Raw genomic sequence first — 19,518 nt, forward strand, 5'->3', positions numbered from 1 at the left:
TTGAGACAAAGTTTCTCTGTATAGCCCTGGTTGTCCTGGAACTCACTTTGTAGACCAGGCTGGCCTTAAACTCAGAAATTCACCTGCCTCTACTTCCAAAGTGCTGGAAGGCTGGAATTATAAGCTTGCACCATCACTGCCCAGTGCACCTTCATTTTCTTAAAGTGGCTTTGGTAATGGAACATTTTAGAATGTGTGCAAGTCTAAGCTATACACAGTTTTGACATTTTATCTAAGAAATTTTGCCCCTGAGTTTCTTAACATTGACATACTATTATCTTTTCTCCAGTTGCTTTATCTTTTCTTATCTTTTTTTTTTGTGTGTGTAGGCCTATGATCTGCATCAAATTAATTCTCATGTGTGGAATGATATAGGGATCAAAATTTAATTTGTTTCTTAAGATTGATATATAGTTTTAACAGTAACACTTTCTGAAAATGATTCCCTGTTGAATTGATTCAGTTCCTTGGTTCATAACAGTGCTGACATGGTACACAGCTCTTTCTGGTCTCTGCTGCTTCACTGGGCTGGTTGGTTAGTATTATGGTTGAATCTTGATTAGCTGAGATCTCCAATTGGAATTTGATAACCAAGTCTTTCAACATCATCTTATTTTATCTAAGATAACTCGACTATTTTACTCTACTATCTTTTTATTCATCTTATATGAATTCCAACAACTGTATAAAGGCTTTATGGGCCTCTACTGAATCAACAAATTAAATCTTTAAGCAAAGTAGACGTTTTCTTGCTTTCACAGTCATGGCTTGAGAATATTTATTGGAAATACTACTGCAAGGTACATTGTTATTACTAGATACGTTGCTATTACTACGTATATTGTTATTACTAAGTATATTGGTCTAATTGGTAAAACAAAAAGCCATAGCAAAAACAACTTCTGGGATAAGTTATTTTGACGTACAATTTAGTAGGAAATAGCTCACCATAGGAGGGAGGTTTCGGCAAAAGGAGCAGTGGGTGGCTGGACACATTGTGCCTGCAGTCAGGAAGCAGGAATTGATAAATGCTGGTGCTCAGCTTGCTTTCTGATTTTCATTTGGTCCAGTATCTCAGTCTATGGAATGACACTTCCCATATTCAGGTTGAGAGAGCTGATCACACAATGTCCATTGTAGGCATAAATTTTTCCAACTTCCTTTAATAAGGGTTCAACCTCTTCTTTAGCCCACCGCCCACCAGAGGTAGTTCGAAAGTGATTAGGACATGAGGGAAGTAGATCTTTTGAGAAATAGTTCTTTAGGGGTGAGTCCAATCTATGTAAACAGTATAACTGCAATCCAGTCCTCTAGAAAACACCAACAGAAATCATTATCAGCATCACTCAGGAATCAACAACTGCAGTTCAATCCAGAAGAAACTGCAAGGCCCACCAATTGGTCTGAGGCCACAGAAGCAGCAAGAAGCTGCAGAAACCTCATGAGAAGTTTTGTGGAGAGTTTCTATCTATGATATCACCACAACTGAAGCTCAACAACACTAGATAAGCTGAACAAATGTATGTTGTCAGCAAAGAGTAGTATGGCAGAGCAAAGCCAACCAATGCTTGAGCTCCCACTGTCTGTGGGTCACATTTATATTTTAAACATACATCCTTTCACATTTCTGATATATCAAACCATCCTTTCACCTGTCTCTGCTTCAGCAAAATATTCTTTTGTGTGTCTGCTTTAGCAAAACATCCTTTTACCTGTGTGCCCCAGCAAAACACCATTTGACATAACTTACTTACCAAAGAAACCAGAATTTTCCACTTCAGTTCATAGGCAAGAACAGAGAGCAGTCGATTAATGCATGCATGCCAGTATCAGTTTGCCTTCTCCATTTAATGTCCAGGATGTCCTGCTTAATGAATGATTCCTCCTACAACTAAAATGGATCTTTCCATATGAACAACTTAAGAAAGTCTTCACAGATTTTCTCAGAGATTGTTTTTGTCAAGTAATTCTAGGTTTCTCAAGTTGCTAATCAAAAGTAATCTTAATGTTCTCCAATCTGAATGTCCTTGTGCATTAGTTTTTGCTGTATTGCTCTGGAGAGCCACACAGTGCAGTGATGGGTTTTATTATATTGCACTAGAGAGACCTTTGGTATAATGATGGACAGGTCCTGACTTCTCTACCACCTTCCAGGCAGAACAAATAGTGGCTCAACCTTAAGTATATTAGCTATAGAATTTTTATAAATGTTCTTTGTTTTCACTCAATTTTAAAGCTTTATTAATTTAAAGACTAAAATATAATTACATCATTTCCCTTTCCCCTTTGTCTTTCCGAACGCTTTCATATAACTCCCTTGCTCTCTTTCAAATGCAAGACCCTTTTTCAATTAATTATTGTCATATATGTGTGTGTATACACATACACAAATGCACCAGTGAAAGTATACTCTCTCTCTCTCTCTCTCTCTCTCTCAAGTATATAAATACCACCGCTCAGTCCATAGAATGTTACTTGTATTATGTTTTTGAGGATGACTACCTGGTTTTGGGCAGCTAGCTGTGGTGGTTTCCTCTGAGGAAGACTATTCATCCTGCTCTCAGCATTCCTTGGTTGCCTCTTTGTGTAGAGTTGAGGCCTCCCAATCCTCTTGCCTCTGGCCCCACCCCCTGTCCATATTAGCAAGTTTATTTATATTATCCCTATTCAGCTCATATTCAGAAAATCATGCTAGTCATATTTTTGTGGTTGTAGCTCCTGACATTCCCTGGAGACACCTCATATCAAACTTCCTATCTCTCTGGTTCGTACATGAGTTTTATTTTCTTAAAGTACATTTTCTGATAATTGAATGATTTTCTTTCTTTTTCATCCTGTTAAAAATGATGTCTTCAAACTTTAGAAGTTAACCCATTTTGAACTCTTAGAATAAAACTCATCTTTTTATGTAATGGCATATATTACATTATTTTCCTAATTTTATTTTCTAATATTTCAATACTATAAAATTTAGAAAGCATTAAGTTCACCCATTATTACTATGTGGGGTGAATGTGTCTTGTATCTAGTGGCATTGGATTTAACTGGATCCACCTGTGTGTGGTGTGTATGTTTAGAATATTAATATTCTCTTGATTGATTGTTTCTTTTTTTAAAAGATTTATTTATTATTATATGTAAGTACACTGTAGCTGTCTTCAGACACTCCAGAAGAGGGTGTCAGATCTTGTTATGGATGGTTGTGAGCCACCATGTGGTTGCTGGGATTTGAACTCAGGACCTTCAGAAGAACAGTCATTGCTCTTAACCTCTGAGCCATCTCTCCAGCCCCAATTGATTGTTTCAATAATTAATCAACCTTCTTTTTCTCTTATGATGAGTCTGTGTTTGAACTCTATTTTGTCAGACATTAGAATGACCACACCTGTCTGTTTTCTGGTTCTATTTTCTAGGACTACCTTTTTCAATTCTTTTCTTCTAAGGTGATGGTGAGGTTTGTCTCCTGGAAGCAGTGGAACACTGTTGCAGGAAATATTAAAAAATATGGAACCAGCATGCTCCTGTGCTTGTGCCTCTGCCCAGGCAGCCTGGTCAGCCATGCACTAGTGGTCAATGGCTGACCTGTCTTTATCTTGTGGAGATTCTGACTCTGAACTCCACAATCTTTCTACCCAGCTCACTAGGGTTCCACTGACGAGTCACTACCATGCCAACTCTGTGCTTCAAATCCCCCACGACTTTTGTGGTGCACATATGGCAAATACTGTGTGTATGTGTGTGTGTGTGTGTCTGTCCCAGCTTTCATGACCTATATTCTCATTGATTCTTTTTTTTCTTTTCTTCCTTCCTTCCTTTTTTTTAAAAAATTTATCTTTATTTTTTCATACACGGTTTCTTAGTGTAACGAGCCCTGCCTGGTTGTCTTGGACACACTTTGGAGACCATGCTGGCCTCAAACCTGTGAGAGTCTACCTCTGCTTTCTTTCTTTCTTTCTCTCTCTCTCTCTCTCTCTCTCTCTTTCTTTCTTTTTCTTTCCTTTTGCCAGGCAGTGGTAGTGGGGGAGGGAGGGAGGTAGATCACTGTAACTTTCTGGCTAGCCTAGTCTACAGACTGAGTTACACGAAAGGAGTTCCAGGATGACTGGTTATATTTATCTTTTATTATGCGTTTTAAATAAAAATAATGAAAAAAATTAGAAAATTCAGAGTCTGGCATTTAAAAGTATTGTACAGAAGCAGGAGAAAAACTGAGAATGTGTGGATGTCATGAGGCTTCTGTATGCTTTTGGAAGCCTCCTCACTGTTCTGCACCTCACTGATTCTTTCCATGTAGTTTTTGAACAATCATTGATATAGAAGTACATACAATTTTCTGTTTTTCCCTTTGATTTTGTTAATTTCCACAAAATATCATATTGTATTAGATACAATTAGACATATAAGGCTTTTTAATGAGTTTGCCTTTTAATACCATTGAATTTCCTTATGGCTAGAAGTACGTTTGTTTGAAGTATACAGGACCTAATAGAAGCACAACAATCTGTTTATGTTTGCTGCCACATGATGCATCTTTTTTCATCATTTCACTGCCTACATTTCTGATGCACCTGTTTCATTGTTCTCTGTGTTGTTCTGTTGATGGGATTTAATGGACCCTCATTCTCTCTTATTGCTCCATCATGGCATTTCTCTTTTCTTGCCTCTGTTTCATTCATTTGTCCGTTGGCTTTTAGGCAATACCCAAAATAAATCATCTGATTTATTTTCAGTCATTTTTTTCTCTTGGTGTTTGAGTTCTTGACTTGTATTTTGATATCCAATTATCTTCTCTGTATAATATGTTGTTCTTTCCAGCAAATGAATTATTTATTTCTGGGTCTGTCTTCACTACCAACATATTTTTTTTTTAGTTTGGTTCAGTCCTTATAGTTTCTGGATATCTGCCAAAATTTACATGCAGCCTCAATTATTTATTATATTGAACAATGATTTTCATTACAATTTTTAAAAATTCTAATAAAATACTAACATCTGATTCACTCCCAGAGATGTATCTTTTACCTCTTTAAAAATTGAAGTTCCAAAAAGTATATATCATGTATATGACATTGTGGGACAAATACAGTTGAAGTGGTCAAATATCACCTATCTGTGGCATTACCTAGCTGCTTACCTCTTTTGTTGTTTTAGTTTTAACAGAGCAGATGATTTCTATTTATTTAGTATACATCTGTAGGATGACTAAGTAACCACAGAGCTAATAGTTACTACTAGGACTGTGAGTGGATAGTACCTGTAATGACTACAGCCTGCTGTGTACTTAACATCTTGAACCCACGCTCTACCAGGACCTGTAACATTTGCTGTCTCTATTCCTTTCCCCCCTTCAGCAACTTCCAGCCCCACAGCATCTTTGCCTCCATTTCAAGGGGGCTATTATTCTTTATAGCACAAAAACAAATACAACTTCCTTGCCATCATTCCTGTTGATGCAACCATAACCATTTCTTACACTTAATTATGCCCCAAACCTTCCTTGTGATTAACTGCTTGTCCAGTTATGGTGCCCAGCTGCTGCTCTTCCCTAGGTGTGACTAAACTGTCTGGTTGAGGTGGTCTGAGCCCTTCCCTTCTTCTGATTGTACTGCATTGTTTCTAAGAGTCAACTGTTTTGTTGTAGAAATTAGTTGCTGCAGTTTTATGTGTTTTCCTGGGTCCTTTGGATCTTTTTAATATAGTCATTATATAGAGGTTGTAGCTTGTTTTTCATGGGGTGGAGACAGTTGTAGCCTGTGTATGTCCTCGTTCCTTTTAGAAGTAGATATCCTGGTGCTGTTAAGCTAAGATGTAAGGATAATTTTGTCTTTAGGTAAATTTTATTTCAGAGAGTAACAATGGCATTCCTAACTGTAATTTTCTAGCTACTCTTTGTTTTACTTTTGGATAACATCTGCTCACTGGACAATACATCTCGCCAAATGGCAAATTAACAAATAATGATTTCATTTTCTCTGCAGTTCATTTGTTAGAACACTGTGCTCCTTGTCTTTGGCTCCCAGGTGTGACTGTTTTCTGGTTCCATTGTTGTTGCTCTTCACCTTGAGTTGGATGAAATGTTGTCATCCTACTGCATTAGCATGTAACATGTGGCTGTGTATCTCACATTACAGTATGAATAGTGGCATATGTTTTTAGACACAGAATTTAGGAGGCAGAATCTGAGTACAAAGCCAGTGTGGTCTTCTCAAAGAGTCCAAAACCTACCAGGGCTACACAGTGAGACCCAGTCTAAGAAAAATTCGCTATGTCTTCATATAATTTAATTTAAAGATCACTCTTAGCTTTATGGAAGAAATAGTATTTGGGGCATTTACTTCTCACCAATGCCCCTTCAGTTGCCCCATCAGCTCCCAGGTTTGGTCTACTTGCTCCATTTCATTACTGTGTGTGTGTCTGACATTATAACCCCTTCATTATTTACCTTGTACCAAATGGTGTCTGAGCACCGATGTGAAGGGCAATGCACAGAACTGCAGACATCACACTGCTTGTTTAGACACTGACCACAGTTGTTCAAACTATACTCTCCACTATGTTGCTGAGACAGCCATCAACCTAGGCTGTTCCTGCTCTACTGTTCCGTATTCCCACACACTCATCTCTTTTCACTTCTACAATCTGACCTGTGTCTATGAGGATAATCCTCAGAACCTAGACTCTTGCTTTTCAGAAGCCAAAGGCAGAGGGTAAATCAGAAATAGATTTGAAATGGATCTATAAACACTTACTAATCTAATGCCCTCCACCTAATATACATTCCAACACAGAGTTCCATACTAGGAGGATGTTTCTTTTAAAGATTCAGAGCTGCCTTTTTTATAACAGCTAAAATCTGGAACCAACCTGGATATCTTTAAGAGGATGAGTGTTAATGAGTTGAAGCATCTGCACTATCCCAGATTGTGGAGTAGCACAGACCCCATTCTTCTGCTCATCCTGAGTGGACGACAGTTCTGAAAGAGCAGGAAGTAGAAGATAAATTAACCAATAATAGTTTCACTACCTCTCACCTGTTAATATTACTTAAGTGACATAATGTCCCAAAGTTTTATAATAGAGGGTGGCTGCCAGGACATATAAAAGAAGATATTATAGCTTTGATTGTAATACCTACATATTTTGTGCCTCTGGAAATGCTGAGTCAGATGCTTGCGAGTCCATGGATTCTTTTTTTTTTTCTTTTTCTTCTTTTTTTTATTAGATATTTTCTTTACTTACATGTCATATGATTACTCCTTTCCCAGTATCCCCTCCAAAATACAAACAAACAAACAAACAAAAACAACAAGAACAAACCCCTGTTGTCTCCCCCCTCCCCATGCTTGCCACCCCACCCTCTCCCATTTATTGGCCCTGGCATTTCCCTACACTGGGGCACAGAATTTGCAATCCTCTACTATACACGTGCTGCCAAAACAATCAGTCCCACCATGTGCAGTCCTTGGTTGGTGGTTTAGTCCCTGGGAGCTCTGAGGGTACTAGTTAGTTCATATTGTTGTTCATCCTAAGGGGCTGCAAACCCTTCAACTCCTTTGGTCCTTTCTCTAACTTCTTCATTGGGGACCCTGTACTCAGTTCAATGGATGGCTGTGAGCCTCTACATCTGTATTAGTCAAGTACTGTCAGAGCCTTTCAGGAGATAGCTATATTAGGCTGGCTTGTCCTTCCTTCAGTCTCTGCTCTATAGTTAGTCTCTGCAACTCCTTCCATGGGTATTTTGTTCCCCCTTTTAAGAAGGAATTAAATGTCCACATTTTGGCCTTACTTCTTCTTGAGTTTCTTGTGGTTTGTGGGTTGTTCTTCCTGTATTCCGAACTTCTGGGCTAATAACCATTTATCAGAGAGTGCATACCATGTGTGTTCTTTTGTGATCGGGTTACCTCACTCAGGGTGATATTCTCCAGATCCATCCATTTCCCTAAGAATTTCATAATTTCATTGTTTTAAATAGCTGAGTACTACTCCATTGTGTAGATGTACCACAATTTCTGTATCCATTCCTCTGTTGAGGGACATCAGGTTGTTTCCAGTTTTGTCCATTCTATAAAGTACTTAGTCAGAAAATCTGCCAAGTTTTTAAAGTCAGTTGAAGAACTGAGAACTAAAAAGTTTACTGTTATGTGAGAAACGTGTGGTCCTGCAACCTATGATCATTTCTTCATTAAAGTAAATCTGACAGAGGCACACTACAGGATCAGGGGTGGTGGATAGGGGTGATGTTTATAATTGGTGCTAGTTTACTTTAGATTTTCAGAAACCTTTATTAATATGTTATATTTACCTCTGAACAAATAATTTTCAAATCTAACTTTTAGCTATTTTGTGTGTAAGATGGTCTGTAACACAGATTTTACTTAGGTCACAGAGTAACTGAAAGGCCTCAAATGTCATCATCAGGGAGAAGTGAAGTTGAGCTCTGACTACTATGTTTTCTTACATCACAAACAAAACTCACAGCTAGGGAAGGAGCTTGATCATTATACTTGCAATCTCTGAACTCATGAAGCTAAGGCAAGGGACTTGTGCTATATTTGAAGCTAGCTTTCCCTGGATACAAAGCAAAACTCTATCACAAAATCAATCAATCAATCAATCAATCAATCAATAATAAAAAAAATTCTCAATGTCAACAGTAGCATGCCTTTGGAGTTATCTACCATATATGATGCCAGGTGATTTCCAGTAGTAGCTCTGACTGATTCAGAAAGCTCCTGAGTCTGACAAACAGGAACTGCCTGCCATGATTCTTGACAAGTAGCTATTTCTACCATGGATCTCCAACAATTTTGCTTTGGTGTCCCTCCTAATCCACATCTAGAGGCTACTGGACTTATGTTCTACCCTCAGGTAACCTAAAGGGAGAAATTTTCTTGTAGTAATATACAGACTGTACAGAAATGTGTAGGAATTGAATGAAGCAATCTAGACAAAACTCTTGAAGAATGTTATCATTACAAATTAAATTAAATTGGTTTTAACTTTGAGACCTATAATTTGGTTCAAATTTATTCTAGAGGTAGTGAGTGAATAATTTAATTATAACATGTAGGTGTAGAATATTTTTTAAATTTCCACATGCAAATGACAAGAAGTCTGTTGATGAAAAGAAATAAACAAAACAAAACAAGCAACCACCTAAACTATTTTTGAATGACATTGCCACTGTAACAAAATAAAGAATGATTAACACATATACATGCATCCTTATTTAACAGCTAATTATATTCTATGTGTGAATTAGATAAAATGTAAATGGATAAATTCATTTAAAGCTGAAAGAAACTGAGAATAGCCATAAGGGAGAAAATACTTCTACAGCCATCCAAACTGAGAGGGAATCTGCAGTGCAACCATCCATGCTGAGAGAGAATCTGCAGTGCAGCCATCCTTGCTGATAGAATCTGCAGTGCAGCCATGCATGCTGAGGAAATATGCAGTGCAACCATCCTTGCTGAGAGACTCTGCAGTGCAGCCATGCATGCTGAGGGAATCTGCAGTGCAGCCATGCATGCTGAGAGAATCTGCAGTGCAGTCATGCATGCTGAGAGAATCTGCAGTGCAGCTATCCATGCTGAGGGAATCTGCAGTGCAGCCATCCTTGCTGAGAGAGAATCTGCAGTACAGCCATGCATGCTGAGGGAATCTGCAGTGCAGCCATGCATACTGAGAGAATCTGCAGTGCAGTCATGCATGCTGAGAGAATCTGCAGTGCAGCTATCCATGCTGAGAGAATCTGCAGTGCAGCCATCCTTGCTGAGAGAGAATCTGCAGTACAGCCATGCATGCTGAGGGAATCTGCAATGCGGCTCTCCATGCTGAGAGAGAATCTGCAATGCAGCTATCCATGCTGAGAGAGAATCTGCAATGCAACTACCCATGCTGAGAGAGAATCTGCAGTGCAGCCGTCCTTGCTGAGAGAATCTGCAGTGCAGCCATACTTGCTGATAGAGAATCAGCAGTGCAGCCATCCATTTTGAGAGAACCTGCAGTGCTAAATGATAAGCTCCCCTGCTTTTCTGCCTCTCCTCCATATTCTCTTCTCCTCCTCAGAGTATGATTGATGGAATATGCGGTCTGGGTCTCCAGTCATGTAGCTAGGCTTTCTTAGTTCTTCTTTTCATAAATTTGTATTTATCTCTCAGTTCATAATCTATTCCTCATATCTCTGACAATTAATAGACTCCACACTGAAGTTCCCATGAGAAGTCTAATTGTGTTCTGATTGTTAATGCAAAAGTTCCAGTTACTACAAACTTGAGAAGACATGGAAGAGTTGTATCACCATTCCTTCTGGGCTCTAAATTTCTTTCTTTCACCCTCTCAAGGGTCCATTCTTCTAGAAGTTGACCTTTCCTCTACACACTCCTGAAAACAGACAAGGTGTATGGCTATACACCTTGTCAGTAGTTCTTTCAAGGGGGCATTTCCAATCATGTGTAAAACGCAAAAGGAACTCTGACATTCTCTCTGGGGGATTGACCAGCAGTGAATATACAGTGGAAGTGCAAAGTATGCATTTTAAAAATCACAACAAAAAAAGGAGCTGAAATTCTGTATAGATTGAGGAGGATATTGTAATTGAAGGAAATAGAAGATAGCATAGTATCTACTCCTTTACAAGCTTCAGTCTGTTGATGTGAGAAGCACTCCTTTCAAAAGTGACTTAAGGAGGAGAGGGTTTAGTACATTTTACTGAAAGAAATCAGGGCAGGAGCTAAAACAGAAATCATGGAGGAACATTCCTTAATGGCTCACTCTCTGGCTCATGCTCAACTGCTTTTTTTATACTGCCCCAAACCACTTGCCTAGGGATGGTGCTGCTCATAGTGGGCTGAGCCTTCAAACATCAATCTTCAGTTAGCACAATGTCTCACAGACATGTCTGGTGTGCCACAGACCAATTCCTTTGTAGCAGTTTTAATTTGAGGTTCCCTCTTCCCAAATGACTTTATGTTGTGTTAAGAAGTCAACAAAAGTACACCAGTGCACCGCTAAGTCAATTCCAAACTAGTATCTTAATTTTACTCTATATTTTGAGTCAGCATTTTTCTACATAACACCAGATTTTTAAGGATTCATAATTTCTCTTTTATAAAATTTCTATGAAGAAGAGGAATTAATGACAGATTTTGAAATTTCTAACTATTTTTGGCATCAGAAATAGGAAGAGAAACCTTCACTTTCCTTATAGTGTTGGAAAAGTATTTTTAGTGAGTTTATTATGAAAAGAAATGCTATTTTTAATATTTATGTTTTCATTTTTAACATTGTTCCCATTAGCATAAATTCCACTCATTATTGTCATATCTAATTTCAAAGGAGTATCAGATATATGTAATATATATACAAAACACTTGCTAATTAGATGAACTTTTACAAAAATAAATGCAAATAAAAGTAGTAAGTGGTTAAAAGTACAATAATTTCTGATAGTGAATATTCTCCCCTAGCAAATATATTAAAACACCTGCCATCCTGTCTGATAGAGTCAAATGGCTTGTCTCTCCTTTTACTGTCATAGAAGCAAAATCTCATTATAGAGATTTAGAATCTAGCCTTTTTTATATATTTGCATTTGTTGTGTATGTGTGCTGTGTCTTCACATGTGTATAATATGCTTGCATATGCATGTGCGGGCCTGAGGTTCATGTCAGCAACCCTCTAACGTTACTTTCTCCCTTGTTTGCTGAGCAGGCTCTGGCTGAACATTGAGCTCGCTGATTCAGCTACAGTGGTTGGCTAGCAAGCCACTAGGATCTGCCTATCTTAGCACTACCTGCAGCACTAAGGTTGTAGGTTTTCATCACCATGCCTGGCCTTTGTATGTGTTCTGGGGATCTGAATACAGGTCCACACAGCCTGTGGATAGGTCCAAGTTCAAGGCCTTGTTTATTCCAAAGTTGTGGGCCTGTCAGTATTCCCGTTTCTATTGCAACTTTAAACTGCTAAACAAGTGTAGGTAAAAGTAAGTACTGTCAACTGGGTTGCAATTAGCAATTTCATAAGAATGCCTTAGTTTCCTTGTGAATTTCAAGCCAATCAACAATGACTTCTTAAGATAACTAAATTTAAATATTTGTTTATTTAATTTTATGTGTATGAGTATGTTCTCTGGACATAAGTACATGCACATTGTGTGTATGTGTGTGTGTGTGTGTGTGTGTGTGTGTGTGTGTGTGTGTTCGCGCGCGCGCGCGCACATGCACAAATTTGGGCGCAGACCAGAAGAGGGTGCCAGATCCCTGGAACTGGAGTTACTGACAGTTGTGACTGTGTCAGTACTGGAAACCCAAGTCAGGCCTTCTACAGAAGCAGTGAGAGCAGTGAGTGAGTGCTCATTTTTTTCTTGAATATTTTCTTTATTTACATTTTAAATGTTTTCTCCTTTCCAGGTCCACCCTCTACAAACCGCCTAGCCGCTACTTCCTCCTCCCCCTGCCTCTATGAGGGTGCTCCCCCATCCACTCACTCCTATCCTCCTGCCCTGGAATTCCCCTAGACTGGGGCACTGAACACCCTCACTTTTGAGGGCCTCTCTTCCCACTGATGTCCAACAAGGCCATCTTCTGCCACATATATGGCCAGTACAATGGGTCACTACATGTGTATTCTTTGGTTGTTGGTCCAGTCGCTGGGATCTCCAGGGGCTCTGGCCTGTTGAAATGGTTGCTCCCTCCATGGGGCTGCAAACCCCCTCAGCTCATTCAATCCCTTCTCCAACTCCTCCATCTGAGACCTCCCTGAGCTCAGTCTAATGGTTGGCTGCGAGGTTCCTTCTCTGTGTTTGTCAGGCTCTGGCAGAGCCTCTCAGGAGACAGCCATATCAGGTTTCTATCAGCAAGCACTTATTAGCATCCACAATAATGTCTGGGTTTGGTGGCTGTATATGGGATGGATCCCCAGGTGGGGAAGTCTCTGGATGGTCTTTCTTGCAGTCTCTGCTCCATATTTTGTCTCCATATTTCCTCCTGTGAGTTTTTGTTTGTTTGTTTGTTTACCCTTCGAAAAAGCACTGAAGCATTCACATTTTGGTCTTCCTTCTTCTTAGGCTTCATATGGTTTGTGAATTGAATTTTGGGGTATTCTGAAACCCCAAAAGGGCTAATATCCAGTTATCAGTGAGTACATGCCATGTTTGTTCCTTTGTGACTGAGTCACCTCATTCAAGATGACATTCTCAAGTTCCATCCATTCTCCTGCAAATTTGATGAAGTCGTTGTTTTTAATAACTGAGTAGTATTCCATTGTGTAAATGTACCACATTTTCTGTATCCATTCCTCTGTTGAAGGACATCTGGGTTGTTTTCAGCTTTTGGCTATTATAAATATGGTTGCTATGAACATAGTGGAGCATGTGTCCTTGATACATGTTGGAACATCTTCTGGGTATATGCCCAGGAGTGGTATAACTGGGTCCTCAGGTAGTACTATGCCCATTTTTCTGAGGAATCACCAGACTAATTTCCAGAGTGGTTGTACCAGCTTGCAATCTCACCAGCAATGGAGGAGTGTTCCTCTTTCTCCACATCCTTGCCAGCATCTGCTGTCTCCTGAGTTTTTTATCTTGACCATTCTGACTGGTGTAAGGTAGAATCTCAGGGTTGTTTTGATTTGGATTTCTCTGAGGACTATGAATAAACCGGCTGAGAAAGAAATTAGGGGAACGACACCCTTCACAATAGTCACAAACAATATAAAGTATCTTGGCGTGATTCTAACCAAACAAGTGAAAGATCTGTATGACAAGAACTTCAAGTCTCTGAAGAAATCAAAGAAGACTTCAGAAGATGGAAAGATCTCCTGTGCTCATGGATTGTCAGGATTAACATAGTAAAAATGGACATTTTGCTAAAAGCAATATACAGGTTCAGTGCAATCCCCATCAAAATTCCAATTTTCAATTCTTCATAGAGTTAGAAAGAGCAATTCTCAAGTTTATCTAGACTAGCAAAAAAAACCCAGGATAGCAAAAACGATTCTCAACAATAAAAGAACTTATGGGGGAATGAGCATCCTGAACCTCAAGCTGTACTACAGAGAAATTGTGATGAAACTGCATGGTATTGGCACAGTGACAGATAGGTAGATCAACGGAATAGAATTGAAGATCCAGAAATGAACCCACACATCTATCTATGGTGAGTAGTTTTTACTGTGCAATCTTTCTAGCCCCTAAACAACTAAACGGAAGCATTAGTACTCTGTCTAATTTTGTCGTCTCTCTCTATTCAGGAGTAAGGGGATAGGTCCAGGGATGACATACCATGAAGATGACATGGTGATGGTTATGGTGACTCTCCATTGCTTTGTGTGATGCAGTTCAGTTACCATGGGACTAACTGACACATTCTGGGAATTAGAAAGCTAGTCTCCTCCTGGACTATTTAAAAACTATTCTTTCCCTCACTTGTCACAACCTCATATCTGCTATTGAAGAATCAAAAACACACCCTCTTCTTTTTCTGTAAATAGTCTTCAAGGACAGATTTTTGCTCTCTGACTATGAAGTGTCAGGTTCTCAATGGCATTTCTGGATTAGTGCCTGGAATGTTACAGCCTTTCCATCATAGTCTTCTTCCCTCTCATGTTTTCTTCTGCTGTCATATTGCAGGGATTTGTTCCCTGACATTCCCTGTTGTTAAGCTTGGTGTATTAGTTGATACCTTCTAACTAATGCCCCACACCTACTTTCTTCCTTTCCTTTCTTCTTCTCCCCTCTCAATATACCTCTTTCCCATCAGCCTATGGCCAATGTCAACAACTCCCTCAGAGCAAGTTGTCTGACTCAGATCTTTGACTGTGATGGCCCCAGCTCCCTCTCAGTTCAGCAGACCCCTGCCTTCCAAGAGAGAAGACATATGGCCAGAAAACAGCCTGTGAGCACCGATCGATTAGAGTCTGTCTCCAGCCCTACAGTAAGGTCCTCATTGTCTATAGACAATTTAGATCAAATTAAGTCAATCTACCTCCTCAAACATTGCTCAACTCATATGATAACTTCCAGGGTGATGGATGGGTCTTAAGGAGTGAGTTTCTGCTAATGAAGTCGGGAAGTGGTATATGCTGTTTGCCAGAGTTTCAAGTGGCCTATGTGGAGCTGGCATTTAAGTAGCATGGGTTGTCATGGCTGGAGTGCATAGGCTTGAAAGAGAGTGTGCCAGAATTATTTCCCACTTTGCAAAGTGTTTAGAGTTCAGACCAGCCAAGTGTTTAACAGAAGGAATATCCACTTTTTATTTTCTCTTTCCACAATAAAGCAAAAATATTTTACTTACCTTCTTGCTGGTGCTTGATTTTTCACACTACGGATTTCTCTAAAGAAATAAATTTGGGGTGCTTTTCTGCTTCTTTAAAAACTCTTATAACTTTGCATGAAAGAAAAATTTGTTCTTCTTGGTTCTGCGAACCCTGTCTCACCAGCCAGCTTTTGCAAATGAGTTCTGATTATGGGCTTTGAAAGCAAGGGCCCTCTTTTAGCTGACCCAAATTATGCAGTCTCTACAAATATCATTAGCTTCTGGAAGATCAGTTAAAACAAATTGCTCTTAATTCCCTGCTTCAGATAATTGATAAAACTTGATCAACTCATTATTTTTTTCCATTGAGTTGTTTGTAGCAGTAACTCATTATTCATTAAATTATATACATGGTTATAAAGACAGACAAAATCCAGTTGTTTTACAATTGTATGCTATCATTTTAATAATTCTCAGAAAGGCCTGACTTTTCTTTGTGCTACATATGCATCATCTTAAGAATTTATTTTGGCCAATTTGAGGAGTCAAATCGTGCAAGGAAATAATTGTGACAGGAACAGCAAGATTTTGGCTGTGAAAGCAAGGGAGTGGGCAAATAGGACTGGGCTGTAACCCTTACATCCCAGCCTCAGTGAGCTACTCTTCAACCAAGGCTCTGTCTGTAAAAGGTTCAGAACCTCCCAAAATAGCCCCTCCTCCTGGGGATTATGTCATCCAACACACAAACTCTGAGACTTTTTACTTCCAACCTACAGCATCAAGGTGAATAGAATTTTGAAGTACAGAAAATTCAACTTATAATATTCACTTAGGGGCCACGTTTTAAATTTTATAAATATTCTCAAATGATTGTTCACTAATATCATTAATATCTCAAAAGCATAGAAATAATAGAACCTTCCCCTTAGTAATCTAGAGAACAATTTTCTGAGTTTAATTTAATTTTCTCAACATAAAATCAATAACATGGATATTTTCTGAAGGCTTCCATTGTGGTGAGACATGATCTGGCTATGAGGATTCATCATAATTAGTTAGGCAAAAATATCTGAAGCTATCATTTATTGTTATGTGAGTAGAACAGCAGGCTAAGAATGGCTGTGATTGAACAAAAATAAAAGATGAATAGTTTGTAGAGGGATGTGAGCAGTTATTTGTGAGAGATTGTATCTTAATCCAAAGAAACAAATCCAATACATGGATTTTCTCACAGTGCTTTGTATAATGAGAATCTCAAGATAAAGTACTGTCTTCTTAGATAGGCAGAGACGTAGATGGACAGACAGATACATGCACACACACACACACACACACACACACACGCATACACACACACATCCCTGCAAAGTAAAATGTATGATTCTGTGAATATTTTGCTCCAAAGATGATAAGTGGATGACAGAAATGGATTTCTTGTCTGAATTATCCATTTATTTTCAAATGGTTGTCAATAAAGGCTACAAAATTTAAACCAGCATGAAAATATCACTTGTTTTGGTAAACAAACAAACCTTGAGATGGCATCTACTATGTAGCTCAAGTTTGTAATTAGTCTCAATTTTGTAATTCTGCCTCATGATTATCCCAAACTCTTTGGTGTTGGGATAGCAGGCTTGTGCTACTGATTCTGGCTTTGGAATATTGTGATAACTCAAGCATTATTTCCCATTGCAGTTGTAACAATGACTTATATCCATCTCACACACAGAATACATTCATCCCATCACTGAGGCCCCCAAAGCCTCCACTTAAGAGTATCATCTCAAATTTAAAAATTACATCAAAATCTCAAAGGTTCCAAAGTCCCAAATCTAATTATTAGAAGTGACCTAACTTAGATAGAAAGTAGAATATGGATTTATTCCATTATAGTACAAATTCCTCCCTATTTGTGAACCAGTAACACTCAAGGACTCAAATTTAATTGAATCATTATGCCAGGATTGATTGGGCATAAAAATGATGGGGCATCATGCCAACTACATAGAGTACTATCTCAGAATGGAGGAAGACAGACAGTGAAGGAGGACCCAAGCAGTTTCTAAGCTCAATGTGAGCATATGCCTTTAAATTTGAACCTGGGTACCTGTGTCTTCCTTCTGAGCCAGGGCCCTGTCCTTCAGGCTAGTCGCTCCATACATGTAGAATATCATAGATCTGAATGAAAGTCAATTGCTTGATCAGCCTGTGTTCTGCCTGTCTGAAAAATTCGAGAGTCCAACCATCTTCATCTGCTTCATCTCTTCTCTGTTCCTCTAAGATCATAATGGCAGTTTTCTAAGGGTGTCAAAGCCTCATGAAACCCATTGATCCCCCTTTACAACTGAGGGACTCATTCCATCAGATCCAGTGTCCTGCCCAGAAGAACTGGAGGACTGCATTCTGATACGCAGCTCTGTAGAGATGTCTCAGAAGACCAGGGTCTCACAGAAGTCGTTGCTGCAGGACCTGCCTGCTGGAGGGAGCACTCTTGCCTTCCCCCTGCTTGGGATCTAGCCAAGGCTGCACAGCAAGACCTTTACACTTCTCCTTAGAGCATTCTTCTGATAGACAATCTTGGGACCCTTTGCAATCTAGATAAGTGAAGCCATTCTCAAGCCATCAAGCCCCTTGATTTAAGAATCAAGTTTTGGTTCTGTTTACTACAGGCAGTGAAATAATTCAGGCTCCACCTCTACCACTCTACTTAGAATATCTTAGAAATTCTCAGAGCCACTGTGTGTGAGTTCTGTTTTCCTTCCATGGAATAGTGAGGTACTGTGTGAAGGATTCTGTTACTGTGACCCCGTGGTGATCTTTTCTCCACTCTTAGTAGGGTTGCTATTTACCTGTGTCTTGGCAGCATACCTTTTAACAACCATATTTGAACTAACAGCTTTCTTTTTAAATGACTAAATATTCACTGTAAGGAAACTGTTTTGTCAGGTTGCTTCAGACTATGAACTTTTAGTTTCCATATTTCCACTGAGAATGTAGCCAATGGAGTCTCCAATTTCCATTAGGTTTCTCCAGCCTTCCAATTATACAGGTCCAAAGCTACATTCTTAAATTTAGGTATTTTCTAGAAAGCATTTTATTTTTAGGGACTAAAATTTGACTTGATTTTAAATTTCTATTGCAACAAAAAATAAAATTAAAAGACTGTCTTAAAGCAATGAAGTCAGACCCTCTACCCCGGAGCTATATTATACTGCCTTAAAGTAGCACAGGTGTATCTATGTATACAGACTAACTGCATTGACTGATTTTGGCCCTGCTGGCATCTCTGAGAAGAGATGCTGACAATTCTTTTCTACTTCCTGTGGCATGGCTGCCTGCTTCTCCCTTTACACCTGACCATTTTTTATACTGGATGACCATTTATACTCTATTTCCATTCTCTCTGGGCTTTCTTCCTCTTTCATTGACCCTGTAGAGAGACAGTAGGATGGCCCAGATACACTAGATGAGCCCCCATCTAGGCCCCGTGATTTGTCACATAGCAGCTCTTCTCTGTTAGGAATTCAGTTTCTGGGAAGGAGGCTGTAAGTTTTCCTACAAGATATCTTGGCAGAAGTAAAGAATGCGAATGTATTATTGGTTTGGAACAAATTATCCAAGGTCTTTGGACAGTCCTGTTTTAACACAACATTCTATTAGATATGTGAGCATTTAAGAATTGTCTCCTCTGGACCCTGCAGTTTGTCAGGGTCCATGGCTACAAGCGATGATTGATGCTCTCTTGTCTTCATAGCCTAGAATGGGAGAGACTAGAAATACATGAAGTCCGATGATGGAGCTTGAGCTAAGTGGGCATTGGTGCCCTATGCCATTCCCCAGCAAGTGCAAGGACACAAGGAAACCCAGCAGATGTGTTACAAAGTATTGGCCAATTTACACCCAACTCTTGAGAGCCCCAAGTGGGTACAGGCTAGCTTATAAGTCCTATTTGTTTTCTTACAATTTGGGGATGTGCAAAGGAGTTTAGAATCGCATTTTTCTTTAGCAGAAATCATGACATGAATTTAGCTTGTGGCAAGTTCTGTAAATTCCAATATTGGCAAGTAGTCCCAGAAACATCAGTAGTGCTTACTGCATGTTTCTTAGAATTATTTGAAGAGAATTTGGATTCCTACTTCAAAGGAAACTTCAAAAAATGCTGTCTTAGTTGGGGTTTTATTGTTTTGAAGGATCACCATGACCATGGCAACTCATAAAGAAAAAAAGAAAACGTTTAATTGGAGCTGGCTTATAGTACAGA

At 39.1% G+C, this 19,518-nt stretch overlaps 1 long non-coding RNA gene across 2 annotated transcripts in view; it reads right to left on the reverse strand.

Moving 5' to 3' along the window:
• LOC116084567 overlaps positions 1 to 17,916 on the reverse strand; it is a 22,379-nt gene extending 4,463 nt beyond the window's left edge. Inside the window, exons 1-3 of one of the 2 annotated variants that reach the window (XR_004116165.1) lie at positions 17,365 to 17,916; positions 6,865 to 6,974; positions 949 to 1,310 (exon numbers count right to left, since the gene is read on the reverse strand). This is a non-coding gene — a long non-coding RNA (uncharacterized LOC116084567). Of the gene's footprint in view, positions 1 to 948; positions 1,311 to 6,864; positions 6,975 to 14,284; positions 14,329 to 17,364 lie in introns of those variants that run through there. The other variant, XR_004116166.1, reaches the window with a different exon arrangement.
• Positions 17,917 to 19,518: the final 1,602 nt, after the last annotated feature.

Source organism: Mastomys coucha, unplaced genomic scaffold (genome assembly GCF_008632895.1).
Source record: "Mastomys coucha isolate ucsf_1 unplaced genomic scaffold, UCSF_Mcou_1 pScaffold9, whole genome shotgun sequence".
Lineage (NCBI taxonomy): Eukaryota > Metazoa > Chordata > Mammalia > Rodentia > Muridae > Mastomys > Mastomys coucha.